Here is a 20,105-nt window from a genome sequence, read left to right on the forward strand (position 1 = left end):
CTGAAATACGTGGCACTGAAATACGTGATACGTGGCACTTAAATACGTGGCACTGAAACACGTGGCACTGAAATACGTGATACGTGGCACTGAAATACGTGGCACTGAAATACGTGGCACTGAAATACGTGGCACTGAAATACGTGGCACTTAAATACGTGTCACTTAAATACGTGGCACTGAAATATGTGATACGTGGCACTGAAATACGTGGCACTGAAATACGTGGCACTGAAATACGTGGCACTGAAATACGTGGCACTTAAATACGTGGCACTGAAATATGTGATACGTGGCACTGAAACACGTGGCACTGAAATACGTGATATGTGGCACTGAAATACGTGGCACTGAAATACGTGGCACTGAAATACGTGGCACTGAAATACGTGGCACTGAAATACGTGGTACTAAAATATGTGGCACTGAAATACGTGATACGTGGCACTGAAATACGTGGCACTGAAATACGTGATACGTGGCACTGAAATACATGGCACTGAAATACGTGGCACTGAAATACGTGGCACTGAAATACGTGGCACTGAAATACGTGGCACTATGACTGTCAGAAAATGTTCATTAAACGGTTAGGGGTGAGGTTAGGGGTAGAGTTAGGGTTAGGGTTTGGATCCCTTTATCACCTTGATGGTGGTGGGTGGCTTTTCAGTGTGTTTTCTGTTTTTTTTTCGATAAAAATGCATGCGTTTTTAACGCAAACAAACGCATGTGCTTAAAAACGCAAGAAAATACTGCAGGTTGTATTTCTGAAAATGAACGCATGCAGAAAAAAACCGCATGCGTTTGAAAACGCGACCAAACGCGTACAAAAAAACCGCATGCGTTTTCAATGTTAAATATAGGGAAAAAACGCATGCGTTTTTTTGTGCAAAAAACGCTGCAGACAAAAACGCAAGTGTGAAACCAGCGACGCTTTTTATAGCAAAAAAGTTTTTGCGTCTCCACATTTTGAGACCTATAATTTTTCCACATTTTGCTCCACAGAGTCATGTGAGGTCTTGTTTTTTGCGGGACGAGTTGACGTTTTTATTGGTAACATTTTCGGACACGTGACCGTTTTTGATCGCTTTTTATTCCGATTTTTGTGAGGCAGAATGACCAAAAACCTGCTATTCATGAATTTCTTTTGGGAGAGGCATTTATACCGTTCCGCGTTTGGTAAAATTGATAAAGCAGTTTTATTCGTCGGGTCAGTACGATTACAGCGATATCTCATTTATATCATTTTTTTATGTTTTGGCGCTTTTATACGATAAAAACTAAAATATAGAAAAAATAATTATTTTGGTATCGCTTTATTCTCAGGACTATAACTTTTTTATTTTTTTGCTGATGATGCTGTATGGCGGCTTGTTTTTTGCGGGACAAGATGACGTTTTCAGCAGTACCATGGTTATTTATATCAGTCTTTTTGATCGTGTGTTATTCCACTTTTTGTTCAGCGGTATGGTAATAAAGCGTTGTTTTTTGCCTCGTTTTTTTTTTTTTTTTCTTACGGTGTTTACTGAAGGGGTTAACTAGTGGGGCAGTTTTATAGGTTGGGTCGTTACGGACGCGGCGATACTAAATATGTGTACTTTTATTGTTTTGTTTTTTTTATTTAGATAAAGAAATGTATTTATGGGAATAATATATTTTTTTTTATTATTATTTATTTAGGAATTTTTTTTTTTATTCTTTTTTTTACACATGTGGAAAATTTTTTTTTTTACTTTTTTACTTTGTCCCGGGGGGGACATCACAGATCATTGATCTGGCAGTGTGCACAGCACTCTGCCAGATCGACGATCTGCTGTGCAGGGCTGCAGGCTTACCAAGTGTCTGCTCTGAGCAGACACTCGGTAAGCCACCTCCTTCCCTGCAGGACCCGGATGCCGCGGCCATCTTGGATCCGGGACCTGCAGCCAGGAAGGAGGTAGGAGACCCTCGCAGCAACGCGATCACATCGCGTTGCTCCGGGGGTCTCAGGGAAGCCCGCAGGGAGCCCCCTCCCTGCGCGATGCTTCCCTATACCGCCGGTACACTGCGATCATGTTTGATCGCGGTGTGCCGGGGGTTAATGTGCCGGGGGCGGTCCATGACCGCTCCTGGCACATAGTGCCGGATGTCAGCTGCGATATGCAGCTGACACCCGGCCGCGATCGGCCGCGCTCCCCCCGTGAGCGCCGCTGATCGGTGATGACGTACTATCCCGTCGGTGGTCATACGGGCCCACCCCACCTCGACGGGATAGTACGTCTGATGTCAGGAAGGGGTTAACTCTCCTTGGTCCCTTTCATTGCCGACGGTCCTTCCATGTCTATTCCCACTTTATTCCATTTCTCCCAGCCTCTCCTGTGTGTTCTCCCTCCGTCTCCCTCTTCCTGTGCCAGTTCAGTCTCCCCTGGTACTTCCTGCTTCCGCCACCTTTCTCCTCACCTTCCTCTTGTGCTTCTCCTTCGTCCTGTCCCTGGGAATCAGCATCCACGGCGATAGTCTCCTTTGGGCCTGCCCCTGACACTCCCTTTATAGCGGGTGGTCTACTAGGTCAGCTCACCCTGAGGAGGTTCGTTGCCGTGGTCTACCGGGTTCACCCTAGGAGTTCCACTAATCCTTACACACATACTGGATGTGCCCATGAAAATCCACTTCACAATATGCATTTTGTGCTCTATACTACTTTGTTTTATACATTGGCAACAAGGCCAGCCCTGCTGTATAGTCATATGCACCCCATTAGGCCATGAAACCCACATACTGGATGGGCCCGGGAAAATTCACTCGCATTTTTTAATGTTATGATGGTTCCCTCTTTGCACAATTATTTACAGGAGAATTTTGCAATTTTATTTGACATGTTTTTAACACTACACTGTGTTCCAAATTATTATGCAAATAATATTTCCTCATATTTTCTCTAAATTACCTATCTGAATTGCAGTCATAGTTATTTTCCAGTCATCTACTATTCTAGTATAATTGCAATGTTTTGGAACAAACTGCCTATGAAAACAGTATCTTTAAAAAAAAAAAAAACACTCAAAATGCATGTTCCAAATTATTATGCACAGCAGAGTTTTCAACCTTTTTTATTTTATTTTGAACAAAAAAATGGTCAATTGTGAAGTTATAAGCATTATCAGCTTATTACAAAATGAAATCAAACAGTTTTCAAGTGAAAACTTTATTCTAGGTGATGTTACATTTGCACATAGGACCCCTTGTTCGAAAGAAGCTTCTGAACTCTCTCGTCCATTGAATTTGTCAGTTTTTGGATGGTTTCTGCTTCAATTGTTTTGCATGTGGACAGAATACCCTCCCAGAGCTGTTGCTTAGATGTGAACTGCCTCCCGCCATCATAGACACTCCTTTTGATGATGCTCCAGCGGTTCTCAATGGGGTTGAGGTCAGGGGAAGATGGTGGCCACACCATAAGTTTGTCCTCTTTTATGCCCATAGCAGCCAGAGATGCAGATGTGTTTTTTGCAGCATGAGACGGTGTATTATCATGCATGAAAATGATCTTGCTGCAGAAAGCACGGGTCTTCCTCTTGAACCATGGCAGGAAGTGTTGTTTTAAACTCCACATAGATTATGGAGTTCATCTTTACCCCTTCAGGGATCATAAAGGGGCCAACAATCTCTCTCCCCATGATTCCAGCCCAAAACATTACTCCACCTCCTCCTTGTTGGCGCCTTAGCCGTGTTTTCATGGGGTGTCCATCAACCAGCCATCCTCCACTCCATCCATCTGGACCATCGAGCGTTGCACGGCACTCATCGGTGAACAAAACAGTTTGGAAGTCAGTCTTCATGTATCGTTTGGCCCACTGGAGCCGTTTCTGCTTGTGTGCAGTGGATAGAGGTGGTCGACAGGATGGCTTACGCACAGCTGCAAACCTCTGAAGGACCCTGCATCTTGTTGTTCTGGGGACGTTGGAGGCACCAGCAGCTTCAAAAACTTGTCTGCTGCTATGACAAGGCATTTTTGCAGCTGCTCTTTTAAACTTACGCAATTGCCTGTTGGAAAGAGTCCTCAATTTTTCCTTATCAGCACGCACACGTGTGTGCTGGGAATCAGCTACATACTTCTTGATTGTGCGATGATCACGATGAAGTGTCTTGGCAATGTTGATTGTAGTCATGCCTTGACATAAATACTCCACAATTTGTTGCTTCTCAGCAGCCGACACATCCTTTTTCTTTCCCATTTTGGCAAAAAATGTAGGCTGCTTAATAATGTGGAACAGTCTTAATAATGTGGAACAGTCTTCTTAAGTAGTCTTGCCTTTATTTGGACACACCTGCCAAACTAATTTGCACAGGTGTCTGCAATTGCTTTCAGTGATATAAAGAGCCCTGACACACATCACCATCAATGAGTTTAAATGACAAACAAAAAAATTCTAACCTTATCACTCCTAAACTCTTTGTGCATAATAATTTGGAACACAGTGTAAGGTTCAGATACGGCTTTAAAAAAGCCAAATACTTGCAATACAAGGCACTTTTAGTGCAAACTACAAAATTCAAGGAATAGTATGATTGAATAGTGTGAGTGTGTACACTTTTGTGTGTGTTAACATACACAGGTTAATAAGTACATATAAGGATTAAATATATATAGTGATTACATACAGTATATATGAAGATTAACTACATACAGTATAGTTAGATCATCACCAAGAGGCTTTTAAACATCATCCGTCTGGAATATCAGAGAAGCAACACCAAAACAGAGAACCCCTGGGAGATTACCTACACTGCATGGGCATCCCCAATTATGCAGTTATCAGCACACTGTACATGTACAGGTCCCCCAGTTTGGGCATCTGTCTTAGTCATGTTTCTCTGGTCTTATATAGTGAATAACACTATGTAGAACTCTAGTTTCACCCACACCTTCAAGTGGCCACTTTTCAAGGTTGGATGAAACTGAGATATCATGGAGACATCAGACGAGGGGCCATAAACCCCTAGAAAATAAAAGCCACAAGGATTTAGATCAAACCACCACCAGCATAGTTTCAGTAAACCTTAATGTTTTACAATGACAAACAGCAAACATATAGAGGCTTAGAACTGTTTGTGAAGTGAATAAACAAACATTTATCAAGATTCTGTCACTATGAGCAATGTCTGTCACATCTCTAAATGTTTTACAAGAAATGCAGCTATGTGATTGTCTGAATGCATTTGGTATACAGCATTTCAATCTTGTTTACAAATCGCCATTTGTATATTCTCCATTTGTACATTTGAGGCAGACAAAGTTAAGGCTCGCAAGGAGAGAAACTAATATAGTGGACAAAGCTATATTTTTAATGAACTACTGAGGCAAAGTAACAGCATTGCTTTATCAAATTTATATGAAGTGTATTGTGTCCAATGTTAGCAACCAGGCAACACAAAAAGGAGCTTTTCAAGTGAGCTCTTTAAGGTACCCAAATGTTATGAAGTGTTTTCCAACAAGGAAGAGGTTTCACCAATGGGGGGTACCTTTTGTAAAAATAGACTAGTGCCATCACGGCCTACAAAGTCGGGTGCTTTGCTTGCATGTGCCTGAGCATGCTGGTGGTGATCAGGCTGGTTGTTTTGCTACCCCTGCTGATGCGGGCATGGCAGGTGCTGCAAATGGCCTGTTTGGGGTTATCGGTAGTGTCTTTAAAAAATAGCCAGACTCAGGAAGATCTCACAGGTGGAATGGCAGCTTCACTCATGTTGGTGTTACGGGGAACGGATGCACGCCTTCTGTCTGTCAATGACAAACAGCAAACATATAGAGGCTTAGAACTGTTTGTGAAGTGAATAAACAAACATTTATCAAGATTCTGTCACTATGAGCATTGTCTGTCACATCTCTAAATGTTTTACAAGAAATGCAGCTATGTGATTGTCTGAATGCATTTGGTATACAGCATTTCAATCTTGTTTACAAATCGCCATTTGTATATTCTCCATTTGTACATTTGAGGCAGACAAAGTTAAGGCTCGCAAGGAGAGAAACTAATATAGTGGACAAAGCTATATTTTTAATGAACTACTGAGGCAAAGTAACAGCATTGCTTTATCAAATTTATATGAAGTGTATTGTGTCCAATGTTAGCAACCAGGCAACACAAAAAGGAGCTTTTCAAGTGAGCTCTTTAAGGTACCCAAATGTTATGAAGTGTTTTCCAACAAGGAAGAGGTTTCACCAATGGGGGGTACCTTTTGTAAAAATAGACTAGTGCCATCACGGCCTACAAAGTCGAGTGCTTTGCTTGCATGTGCCTGAGCATGCTGGTGGTGATCAGGCTGGTTGTTTTGCTACCCATGCTGATGCGGGCATGGCAGGTGCTGCAAATGGCCTGTTTGGGGTTATCGGTAGTGTCTTTAAAAAATAGCCAGACTCAGGAAGATCTCACAGGTGGAATGGCAGCTTCACTCATGTTGGTGTTACGGGGAACGGATGCACGCCTTCTGTCTGTGGCCACCACACCGCTTCTTCCTGCCTGTTGGGGGGATATGCCTCCTTCCCCATTTGTGCTGCTGTCATCGCTATGCATATCCACCTGTCAGGTTGGGTCAGTCACTATGTCATCCACCACCTCGTCTTCCACATCCGCACCCTGCTCCTCCTCCTGACTTTCTGGCAATTGTCTCATCATCGTCCACCTCTTGTGACACTTTCCCACCATCGCCTTCGTGTGACCGGGGCTGGTCAAAGCTTTGGGCAGCTCTACATGTGATCTCATCTTTCCCCACTTCAAGTTGACCGACGATTTCTGAATCTTGAAATGGAAAACTGAACAGCTCTTCAGAGTGTCCAAGTGTGGGATCAGTTGTCTCAGGGCACTCGGCATGGTGGGAGGAAGGAGGATCAGGGTGAAGAATATCCTGGCCACACTCATGGCTACTCAGACTTGACTGTGTGGAAGACAAGGTGGTGGTGGCTAAGTGGCTGGAAGCATTATCCACTATCCAACCAATAACCGTTTCACACTGCTCTGGCATCAATAGTGGTGTGCTGCGGTCCCCTAGAAACTGGGACAGGAAGGTCGAGCGAGAAGATGTGGGTCTTTGTTGTTGCCCACTTTCACCTTGCCCACGGCCTCGTCCTCTGGATGCACCATCAGCATCACGTCCACTTCCCCATCCCTTGCCTTGCCCATTTTAAATGGACTACTGCACTATTTCAAATGCTCAACACAAATGTCCTTATTAGTAGTGAAATAATATGTGATCAGTATGCCTGCAAATCTACGATTTTTCAAACCCTAGCACCAGGCAGGCCTCAGCATGACCAAACAGACTGCATTAATTTTTTTAAAGTTAATTTATGCGAAATAGCGCTGAATAGGTTTTGAGTATCACACAGCGCAAAAATAAGTACACCGGCCTCCAATCCCAAAACTTGGAGCAGAGATATAAGACGGCTGTAACAGAAATACCACACTGGCAAATCTGAGGCCTTTCATTTTTTTTTTAGGCAATATAGCTCTGTATAGAATCTGACTATCACACAGCCCAAAAAAAAATACACTGGCCTCGAATGACCAAACTTAGAGCACAGAGATATACGAGGCCTTTTTCGGTGAATTTAAAACACCGGGAAAAAAAAGGGGCACAAGGGTAGCACACACAACTATGCTACCTATGCCTGACAAACTATAATTTTTCAACAGACCTCAGTCTGACAGAACAGACTGTATATTCTTTTTTTTGGGGGGGCGGGGGCAGGGAATTTTTGAAAAAAAAAAAAGAAGGTATATAGACAGTAAATAAGCTGCAGCAGCAGGCAGTTATGGAGCTTTGGGAAGGATTCAGTGGGAGCAATGGACGCACATACAGTGCCTGCAGGCCTTGCACTGATGTGGATATGCTGTGCCCTGCCTACCTAGCGCTGCAATATCAGGACCCTAGAATTAGCCCTAAAAAGGACTTTTGTTTTCTGAGGAGTTGTGTAAGAGTTGCAGACCTACACTAACTCTAAAACCATGATTCTGACCCTATTTCGGCAGCTCTCCCTACTCTCGCTGAAACAGGAACAGAAAGCGGCGAGCAGGGCGGCACCGGGTCTCTTATACTCGGGATGATGCTGTGCGGCCCAGCCAATTACTGCACGACCACAACAAAGATGGCTGCGGTGTTTCATGGCCTGGCAGACAATCCCTGCACCGTGATTGGGTCTCTAAAGTCCGCCAAAACTGCTGGGTGGAGACTGCAGTTACCGCCGAATAATCCCGGAAATACTCGCTGCTCGCCGACTACGCTGAGCATAGAGATACTCGGGCTAGTAACGAGTAGTGGCGAGCACGTTCGCTCATCACTATTTATAGGCCAATTTTGGAGTGACAGATTCCCTTTAACTCTGCTGCACGACTAATTCATCTCTCTCCCTCGCTACTCCTCCACTTCCCCCCTCTGCAAATCTCTTCACTGGCTCCCATTCCCTCAGCGTATCCAGCTCTAATTACCGTATTTTCCGGCGTATAAGATGACTTTTTAACCCCTGAAAATCTTCTTCAAAGTCGGGGGTCGTCTTATACGCCGGGTATCGCCTTGTACGCCGGGTGTATATGGTGGTGGGGGGGGGGGAGTGGTCCTGATGATGACGAGGGGGCGTCTCACAGGAAAGTGAGTATCCCCCATTACCTCATCATAGCGCTGCAGCATGGGGTCTCTGTGCTGGGAGCGGCGGCTGCTGTGCTGTGGGGCGGCGGCTCCTCTTCTGCAGTGTGGGGCCTCTGGTGCTGTGGGGCGGCGGTGTATCTTCATGCAGTCGGGGCTCCTCCGGCATCTCCTTAAAGCTCGGAGGCCCCGCTGGCAGCTCCATCGGTACAATGCGGTGGCCTCCGGGAAAATGGCCGCTGCTCAGATTCAGATCTCGTGTCCCGAGATCTCGGGACGAGATCTGAATCTGAGCATGCGCCGCCCCCAGCGGCCATTTTCCCGGAGGCCACCGCATCGCACCTATTGAGCTGCCTCCGGGAAAATGGCCGCTGCTCAGATTCAGATCTCGTCTCCCGAGATCTCGGGACGAGATCTGAATCTGAGCAGCGGCCATTTTCCCGGAGGCCACCGCATTGTACCGATGGAGCTGCCAGCGGGGCCTCCGAGCTTTAAGGAGATGCCGGAGGAGCCCCGACTGCATGAAGATACGCCGCCGCCGCCGCCCCACAGCACCAGAGGCCCCACACTGCAGAAGAGGAGCCGCCGCCCCACAGCACAGCAGCTGCCGCTCCCAGCACAGAGACCCCACGCTGCAGCGCTATGATGAGGTAATGGGGGATACTCACTTTCCTGTGAGATGCCCCCTCGTCATCATCAGGACCACTCCCCCCCCCCAAAAGGCACATATTCACTGGCCCTATAAGACGACATAGGGTGTATAAGAAGACCCCCGACTTTTAAGAAGATTTTATATTTTAACTGGTAAAGTTGGGGGGTCGTCTTATACGCCCAGTCATCTTATACGCCGGAAAATACGGTACTAATACTAACCTACAAAGCCATCCATAACCTATCTCCTCCATATATCTCTGAACTAATCTCCCGATAACTTCCCTCACGTAATGTCAGCTCCTCCCAAGACCTCCTTCTCTCCTCCACACTTATTCGCTCCTCACCCAACCGCCTCCAAGACTTCTCCCGAATATCCCCCATCCTCTGGAATTCTTTGCCCCAGCACGTCTGACTATCAACCACATTCGGATCCTTCAGACGGAACCTGAAAACCAACCTCTTCATGAAAGCCTACAGCCTACACTGACCCTGCTGCCTCCACAAAATTACCGAAGCTACCGCCTCACCAACACTGGAGCTCCTGCAACCCTCATCCTATTGTCTCCTTCCCCACCATCCTGTAGAATGTAAGCCTGCAAGGGCAGGGTTTTTGCCCCTCTGTATCAATCTGTAATTGTTAGTTTGCTTACTGTAAGTGATATCTGTAATTTGTATGTAACTCCTTCTCATGTACAGCACCATGGAATCAATGGTGCTATATAAATAAATAATAATAATAATAATGTTAGGGTTATGGCTTGTTCACTATCATCATTAGCAAAGGCCAGGCGATGCAAATTTCCCAGATTTATAAAAACCCAGACTCCTTTAACCTTGTGCCAAGAAACATCAGCCATGGGTTCCTTTAAGCAGCTGCCTAGCACTCTGAAAATGGTGGAGGCCCAGAAAGCAGAGGAAGCCTATAAGAACATAGCAAATCATTTTAAAGTTGCCCTTTCCTCAGTTCAAAATGAAATTAAGAAATGACAGTTAACAAGAACAGTCGAGGTCAAAATAAGGTTTGGAAGGTCAAACAAAAATTCAGTGACAACTGTTCGTAGGATTGATAGGGAGGCAAATCAGAACCCCCTGCTTGACTGCAAAAGGCCTTCAGAAAGATTTAGCAGTCTATGGAGTTGTGATACTTTTTTCTACTAATCAAAGAAGTATGGCCTTCATGGAAGAGTCATCAGAAGAAAATCTCTTCTACGTCCTCACCATAAAATTCAGTATCAGAAGTATGCAAAAATACATCTAAACAAGCCTGCTGCATTTTGGAAAAAGTTCTTTGGACCATTGAGGTTAAAATACAACTCTGGACACAATGATCAAAGGGGTGTGTGGCGAAAAAAGGGCACAGAAATTCAGGAAAAGAGCATCTCGCCAACCATTAAGCATGGGGGTGGATAAATCATGTTTTGGGGTTCTAATGAAGCCAATGGCACTGGGAACATTTCACGGATAGAGGGAAGAATGGATTCAATGAAATTTCAACAAATTCTTAATGGAAACATAACACAAATTGTAAAAAAAAGCTGAAGTTGAAAAGAGTATGGCTTCTACAAATGGATAATGATCCTAAACACATGTCAAAATCCACAATAGACGACCTTGAGAGGCGCAAGCTGAAGGTTTTACCATGGCCCTCACAGTGCCCTGATCTGAACATCATTGAAAATCTGTGGCTAGACCTCAACATAGCACTGCATGCAAGATGACCCAGTAATCTCACAGAACTGGAAGAATTTTCCAAGGAAGAGTGGATGAAAATCCTTTAGACAAGAATTGAAAGACTCTTGGCTGCCTACAAAAGCGTTTACAAGCTGTGATACTTTCAAAAGGTGATGCTACTAGGTAATAACCATGCAGGATACCCAACCTTTGCATTGGCCCATTTTTCCTTTTGTAATTTTTAAAATGTAAAAGATGAAAATATATACCGTATTTTTCACTTTATAAGATGCACCTAGATTTTAGAGAGGAAAATAAGGAAAAAAATATTTTGAGCCAAATAGCGTGCAAAAACCTTTAATAAAATACAAAAGCATTATCTGTGGATGATGCTCTATTATGGGGGATCTGTGAATTGCAGTACAGTGCCTGCAATACTGTATATTGACTACCACCCCCCTCATCTTCAGGAGTACACCCACTTACTGTATACATGGATGTATTCTGAAAGATGAGAGAGGTGGTGGTCACATTTGCAATAAACACTTTGGACACTACATTACAGTGTATATTTACATTAAATATGGCTAGAACCAACATCATCCTTCAGAATATACCCATTGATACCGTATATTCTGAAGGATGATGGGGTTTGTTTGCTCACCTTTCCTAAAAGGATCTAGGACTTGTGATTACTGTGGTTGCAACATTAAATAGTGTACAGAGACAGATAGTGATTGGTGGAGGCACCACAGCAACAGTTCCCTCCACCAATCACTATCCATCCCTGCAGTGGAGGAAGAGAATCGCTCTTCTCTCTCTCCTCAGCTTTAGACCTCTGTCACACATCCATGTCTCCAGTATGTGTGGCGACTAGGGTTGAGCGACTTTTATTTTTATAGGATCGGGTCAGGTTTCACGAAACCCGACTTTCTCAAAAGTCGGGTCGAGTGAAATCGGCCGATCCTATAAAAAAGTCGGGGTCGGCCGAAACGCGAAACCCAATGCAGTGCAATGGGATACTATGGTTCCCAGGGTCTGAAGGAGAGGAAACTCTCCTTCAGGCCCTGGGATCCATATTTACGTGTAAAATAAAGAATTAAAATAAAAAATATTGATATGCTCACCTCTCCGACGCAGCCTGGACATCGCCGCTGGTAACCGGCATCTTCCGTTCCTAAAAATGGCGCTTGAAAGACCTTTCGAATGCTTCACGGCTTGTGATTGGTCGCGGCGGCCCACGTGACCGCTGAGTGACCAATCACAAGCCGGTGACGTAATTCTCAGGTCCTGTTCTGGTTCTCAGGTACATGAGAATTACGTCACGGCTTGTGATTGGTCGCTGAGCGGTCACGTGGGCCGCCGCGACCAATCACAAAGCCGTGACGTCATCGGAAGGTCCTTCACGCGTACATTCTTAAGAAGGAAGGCTGCCGGAAAGAAGCGGAGGGTGAGTATATTCCTATTAGGTATATACTCACCCTCGTACGCGCCCTGCTTCTTTCCGGCAGCCTTCCTTCTTAAGAATGAACGCGTGAAGGACCTTCCGATGAGAACAGGACCTGAGAATTACGTCACCGGCTTGTGATTGGTCGCTTAGCGGTCACGTGGGCCGTCGCGACCAATCACAAGCCGTGAAGCATTCGAAAGGTCTTTCAAGCGCCATTTTTAGGAACTGAAGATGCCGGTTACCAGCGGCGATGTCCAGGCTGCGTCGGAGAGGTGAGCATATCAATATTTTTTATTTTAATTCTTTATTTTACACTTAAATGTGGATTCTGATACCGAGACCGATTTCCGATATCGCAAACATATCGGAACTCGGTATCGGAATCCCGATTCAGAAGATCGCCGACCTCATGGCCGACCCCACACAGGGGTCGGGTCGGGTTTCATGAAACCCGACTTTGCCAAAAGTTGGCGACTTCTGAAAATGGTCGACCCGTTTCGCTCAACCCTAGTGGCGACAGTTTTCACACGTACCGGAGACACTGACACACCTAGGCCCATTCAAATTAATGGGTTTGTGCACATGTCAGTGTGTTTCCACAAACTGTGTGACTGTGTGCCCCACAGGTAGACATGTCCGTTTTTTACCATCAGCATGGGCAGCAAAATGTCCCGCATGTGTGCACATGGAGAACACTCATGGATGTCATCCATGTGATATGCACCGGCACCAGGGAAGAAGTGCTACAGTAAATGCTGTTCCCCGGCGCCGGGTGCTGAAGACAGCTCTCATCATTCTCCCCTGCTCTGCCGACGTTCAGCACCAGCAGAGGAGAATGATGAGACTTAGGCTGCCGTCACACTAGCAGTATTTGGTCAGTATTTTACATCAGTATTTGTAAGCCAAAACCAGGAGTGGATGATAAATGCAGAATTGGTGCATATGTTTCCATTATACTTTTTATCAAATTGTTCCACTCCTGGTTTTGGCTTACAAATACTGATGTAAAATACTGACCAAATACTGATAGTGTGACCCCAGCCTTATATTCAAGTCAGAACAGCAGGTGAGGGCTTTTTGAACTATTACTCCCATCAACCTACACCTGCTGCCGCTAATAACAGTGACAGCAGGAGCAGATGATGGGGGTATTCGTCACCTGCCGCCTGCGATATAACTAAATGAATGAAAAACCCAGCGTGGGTTCTCCCCGTATTTTGTATAACCAGCCAGGCAAAACTTACAGCTGGGGGCTGCAACCCTCAGCTGTCAGCTTCAGCAAGGTTGGTTATCAAGAATACAGGGGACCCATGCCTTATTTTTAATTCTTTAAATAAATAATTATGAAAAATGGAGTGGGGTTCCCCCCATTTTTGACAACCAGCCTTGCTAAAGCTCACAGCTGGGGCTGGTATTCTCAGGCTGGTAAGGGGCCATGGATATTGACCCCCGGCCTAAAAATAGCCCGCAGCTGCCTAGAAAAGGCGCATCTATTAGATGCACCAATTCTGGCGCTTTGCCCAGCTCTTCCCACTTGCCCTGAAGCGGTGGCAAGTGGGGTTCATATTTTTGGGGTTGATGTCACTTTTGTATTGTCAGGTGACATCAAGCCCATGGCTTAGTAATGGAAAGATGTCTATAAGACACCTCTCCATTACAAATCCTATAGTTGTATTGTAAATAAAGACACAGCCAGAATAAAGTCATTTAATTGAAAAAAATCACACAGACTCCTTTATTAATCTCAATTAAACCATACTTACTTACATAATTTCTTCTTCAATTTGCTTAATTGTTCACAATAACAGTTATTTTGGCCAGGGGTGCCCAAACTTTTACATGCCTTTGTAGCTCTATCTGCTGCCTGAAATAAAGTAGGTTGCTGATTCGATTTCGGAGGAGACTCACAAAACAGAGAAAACTACATTTTTGCATTATTTTTTCCATTACATTTAGTAGTTTAATAGGAAAAAACAAAACAAATGAACTGGACTATACGTTGGAATGCATGCAACATGTAGGCGCATGTTCACACTGGTCACTAAACAGACAAAACCTAAGATAGAAAAAAGCTAAATTATGAAATACCCTGCAGCAATTAAATAAATAGCAATAGTGCATGAAACTAACATAGGGTACTTAGTTAACATTGTTTTGATAAAAAAAAATGTAAAAGCCATATCATCACGTCAATGTGACACTACTCGGGACAGCTTTAACCTTTAGTATTAAAACCTTGCCATATGTCAAATGATGTAAATGTGAATAAGCGGCAAGCAGGACGGAGGTCACGACTATTATTATAGGGGAGAACCCTGCCAAAAATGACTTGGGGTCTCCCTATACTCAATAACCAACAAAGGCTATATAGACAGCTACAGACTGATATTAACTAGCCTAGGAAAGAGTTGCGACTATTGACCCTAACCCAGCCAAAAAAATCAGCTTTCAGCCACTCGAGAAGTGGCACATCAATAAGATGCCCCCAAATCTGCCACTTAGCCTCTCTCTTCCCACTTGCCCTGGTGCAGTGACAAGTGGGGTAATAGTTGTGGGGTTGATGTCAGCCTTGTATTCACAGCTGTCATCAAGCCAAGGGGTTAGAAATGGAGAGGCGCTTACAAGACACCCCTATTACTAACCTCATAGATTGTAAAAAAGACAAAGCCAGAATAAAATACTTTAATTGAAAGAAAGAATCTGACACCTTTATTTGAATTACAAAAGCACAATTATACTCACCTTTATGCCTAATCCATTGAAGCCCATGTCCCCTGGAAAAAAACAGAAAATAATAAACAATCATATCCCTCACTTGTCTGATGTGAACATAATCCTTACTGTCATTGAAGATCAAATGATTTGGTGTAGTTAAACCTCCACCAGGGGGAGCTAGTGAGGGAAGAGAGGTTAAACACTAAGCGTAGCAACACAGAGCAACAGCACAGGTGTCACAGGTAATGAGAGAGTGGTCAGACGAACAGAGTCAGAAACTATCAGGAACAGAAGTACAAGAAGGGTCAGCCATACACATGGTCAAAATACTAAGCTGAGAGTCAAAGAGCCAAACAGCCAAACATGAGCGTGGGGTCCAAAAATGTGAGACGGAAGACGTGGTTGGGGTACAAGCCAGAGAATCAAAAAGCCAGACAGAGAACGTAGCAGCAGAGCCGGATACCAAGAGACGGGGTCAGAGACAAGCCAGGGTCATACACGTGAATACAAGTCAAAGGCAGGAGGGTCACCAAGGTACAAGGGTCAGAGGCTTTAAACTGGAAGCTTCAGCTATCACTATCACTAGTCAGCAGGCTGTGATGGCCAGAAATAGCCCAGCTAGCTCCAGAATGAGGCCGAGGAGATTAACCCCTGCATGACCAGTCCCTAGAGAGGAAAGAAGAAAATAAACTCCGGACTGGACCATGACATTTGGATTATGGTTACATCAGTGATGCGACAGCTATCCATGCCAGGGGAAATTGGCTTCAATGGATTAGGAGAAAAAGTGAGTATAACTGTGCTTTTTTATTTATATTTCAATTAAATGATTTTATTCTGGCTGTTTTTTTTTACAATCTAACTATGGGGTTAATGGGGGTGTGTTATAGCCTCTCCATTATTAACCTGTGGGCTTGATGTCACCAGGCAATACAAAGGTGACATCAACCCCAGAAATATGAATAACACTTTACACCGCCACAGGGCAAGTGGGAAGAGTGCTAGAATTGGCTCATCTAATAGATCCATCTTTCTGGTGCAGCTGTGGGCTGTTATTTTTAGGCTGGAGGGGCTAATATCCATGACTATTTAAAAGCCTGAGAATACCAGCCCTCAGCTGTTTGCTTTAGCTTGGCTGGTTGTGAAAAATAGGGTGGACCTCACAAAGTTTTTCCTACTTATTTAAATAATATAAAAAAAAACAGTGTGGGACCCCTCTTTTCTAGATAACCAGCCATGATAAAGCTGACAGCAGAGGGTTGCAGCTCGTAGCAGTCAGCGTTAGCTGATGAATACTCCCCTTTGCGGCACCTGCTCTTGCTGTTATCAGCAACAGCAGGTGTAGACTGATGAGAGTAGTACTCTCTCATCAGCTGACACCTGTGATTGGCGGTAACCCTTTTACTTCTGGTCACAGCTGCTGGCTCACGCTGTCATCTGACCAGTGGTAACGATCTTACTGCCGATGACACACAGATGACAGCATGGGAAACAGTCGATGTTCGGTGCGGAACCCAAACAGTAACACGGACGTTCTAGAGAAGTCTGTGTTCGAGGTCCATGAACGAATACTAGCTGTTCGGTGTGGATCCCAAACTTTATTGTTCGGGATCGCCCATTTCTACAAAGCATCATTCCTTCTCCACAAACCCTTACAGTTGGAACAATACAGTCAGGCAAATAACATTCTCCTGGCTTTCGTCAAGCTCAGACTTGTTTATCAAAATGCCCGCTAAAGAAGACATGAATCATCACTCCACGAAACACGTTTCTACTGATCCACTGAGTCCAGTGGTGGCGACTTTACCCCCATCCATCCGACGTTCGGTATTGTGCTTAGTGATTTAAGCTGTTTGGCCGTCAAGATCCTGGTGGGGCGCAGTGTCTGGACTCTGCAGTTTTGGAGTCAGCCGAGCGTTGGTGATTTTTCGGCCCTCTGCTCCTCATCACTTGGTTCCCCCACTCTGTAATGTTACATGGTCTCCACTTCGTGGATGAGTTGCTGGGGGAAGATTTATGAGGGAAGAAATGTCATGAATGGACTTGTTACCTTGGTGGCCACTATTACAGGGCTGTACTGGTATCAGTGAGCTCTTTACCACCAGCCATTCTGTCACATTATTAGAGGCATACGTCATGGCATGGAGTTAGGCCTCTTTCACACTTCTGTATTTTTGTTCCTGTCAAAATCTGTCGTTTTGTGAAAAAAACGGATCTAGCAAATGTTGCTGCTGGATCAGTTTTATTCTCATAGACTTGTATTAGCGACGGATTCTGACGGATGGCCTTCCGTTTCATCCGTCGTGCGCAGGATCCGTAGTAAAATCGCTGTCCGTTGGGCGGAGACAACGCACATAGAAACGTTTTTTTGTGTACGCTGGAAAATCGCCCAGCGACGGATCCTGCGCTGTCCGTCATTGGCTATAATGGAAGCTTATGGACGCAGGATCCGTCGCTGACCGTCAAAAGCAGGAATCCAGCGACGGAGTCTGTTTATTAAAACTGAGCATGCCTGGAAGGATTTTCCTTTCAGGGGACACTTTCTCTCTCTCTCTCGAATTTTGTTCCTTTAAATTCAGGCAGCACCTGCTTCGACGGATCCATAAAAAAAACGGATCCAGTGCGTGCGTTTTTTACAATCAGCACAGGATCCGTCATTTCAACATTTTGACGGATTGTGACTGACTGTAAAAAACGGAAGTGTGAAATAGGCCTTATTTGTTGTACACCAGGAGTGGAGGATTAGATGCTATTCACCGGAGGGGGGGCAAGGGACCAGGTTTTATGCAACGGGGAAGGCAAGGGACCAAGTGTTATGCAATGTGGGTGAGAGGCCAGGTGTTACACACCGTGAGTCAGTGGGGCCAGATATTATACACTGGGGGGCGAGAGGCCAGGTGTTATTCACCTGGGGTGACGGGCCAGGTGTTATACACCGGGGGGACGATGGGACCAGATTTTATGCACCATTGGGAAAACGGGATTGGATTTTATACGCCAGGAGGCAGAGGGGCCAGATGTTATATACTTGGGGCGAGGGAGGGGCCAGGTATTATATACCAGGAGTGAGGGGCCTGGTGTTCTATACCAGAGGTTAGGGGCCAGGTGTTATACACCGGGGGTACGACGCAGCCAGATGTTATACACCAGTTGGAAGACTGGGTCGGATGTTATATACTGGGAGGCAGAGGAGCCAGATGTTATATATCTGTGGTAATGGTACTGAATGAGGTTATTGCATCACAACCCTTCATTTAAAGAGATAGTCCATTTTTTAAATGGCTGATAGCATGGGATGTGATAACATCTCAAAATAACCTATAGTCAATTGGTGAATCCCCGAATACCCCAGCCCTGGTGAGCTATGCTACATTATCAGTGATCTATGCTCATCACTATGACAGTGGCTGATACTGCAAGGAAGTTTTGCTATAATAAAACTTATTTTATTACCTCGTGTTAATTATATTACCCCAAGAAAACTGCACTCATTAATGGAGCTTAAGAAGGCTTCAGGTTTGTCTGGAACACCTCTTTCTCAGCAACAGTTTTATGGCTGTGTGATGAGAGGAGCAATCAGCTCAGAGTTTAACCCCAGCAGTGCAGCACGATCGAGGGATATACCGAGGAAGAGACGGTTACTATGGAAACCCAGAGAACTTTATCCTACCTATCGTGTTGTGGCTACGGCTGGGACAGGACTGACATATAAATTGTAATCCGGAGAATTTTGGGTGGCTTTACATGCTTTGATAATAAGGGCGATTTTGTGATGTGATTGTTCACGCTATGTCCAATTGTTGGAAAAGAGACGAGTATTTCCATGTTCCCATTCAATTAGTTGTTTGTGTGATCAGAACGACTTTGCAGTCACCCGACACAGTAGGTGTGAGGTGGCATACATTGTAAGTAGGCAGTGTTGTAGTAATGCCTGTCGGTCTTTTCGAGTACACTGAATTACTGCATTTTGTTTATAAATTTTTGCAAGACAGAAGATTGACAATCATGAGATTTGGCTTACTGGAATTATTACATAATGTCATGCTTAAAAGTGATAAATGTCACAATTTTCAGGACTCACATTTAGTGTTTTTTTCCTATAAGGCCATATATTAATGCCATATACTGTATAAATTCAAAAGAAAACAGCTTAATTGAAAAATACATTAAAAAAGTGTAAAAAGTACAGTACAAGGAATACATACAAGGTTAAGAACCAGACCAAAAACTGGGCAAGACAGTTAGAGGCCCCAAAGGGTGACACAATGCAGTTGAGCTCGCATGAGGGATTGATGAGTAAGTACATGAAGTTTATAATGATAAAAAAATAAAATAAGGATAAAAAGAGGGTACAATAGGGAAAGGTGAAGCAGATAAATAGTGGTGCAAACTATAATAAATTAGCTTAAATAAGGATAGAATGCTCTCAGTGGGAAAAACAAGATAATCTTGTAGCCATGATACTTTATAATGGCTAACAAAAATAAATGATTATTTTATTTATTATTATTATACATTTTTATAGCGCCATTTATTCCATGGCGCTTTACATGTGAATACGGGGCAAATATAGACAAGTACATTAAACATGAGCAAAAAACAAGGCACACCGGTACATAAGGAGAGAGGACCCTGCTTGCGAGGGCTCACAGTCTGCAGGGGATGGGTGAGGATACACTAGGAGAGGGTAGAGCTGGTCGTGCGGCGGTTCAGTAGGTTGAGGATCACTGCAGGCTGTAGGCTTATCAGAAGAGGTGTCTTCAGGTTCTTTTTGAAGGTTTCTATGGTAGGCGAGAGTCTGATGTGTTGGGGTACAGACAGGGGCTGGCTGGCAACTTTCAGCCTGGGGGGCAATCACAAGGCAGTGGCCCTCGAGTTGTGGTGGCCCTCCTTTTCCCTGCTTATATCTGGCCACTGCATTAAAGTAGCAGAGATAACAGGCTTTAAAAACAGGCTGGTACACAGATATGGGAACTGAACGGAGCTTGCTGCATAGATATGG

This window comes from Ranitomeya variabilis, chromosome 1 (assembly GCF_051348905.1).
Source record: "Ranitomeya variabilis isolate aRanVar5 chromosome 1, aRanVar5.hap1, whole genome shotgun sequence".
Lineage (NCBI taxonomy): Eukaryota > Metazoa > Chordata > Amphibia > Anura > Dendrobatidae > Ranitomeya > Ranitomeya variabilis.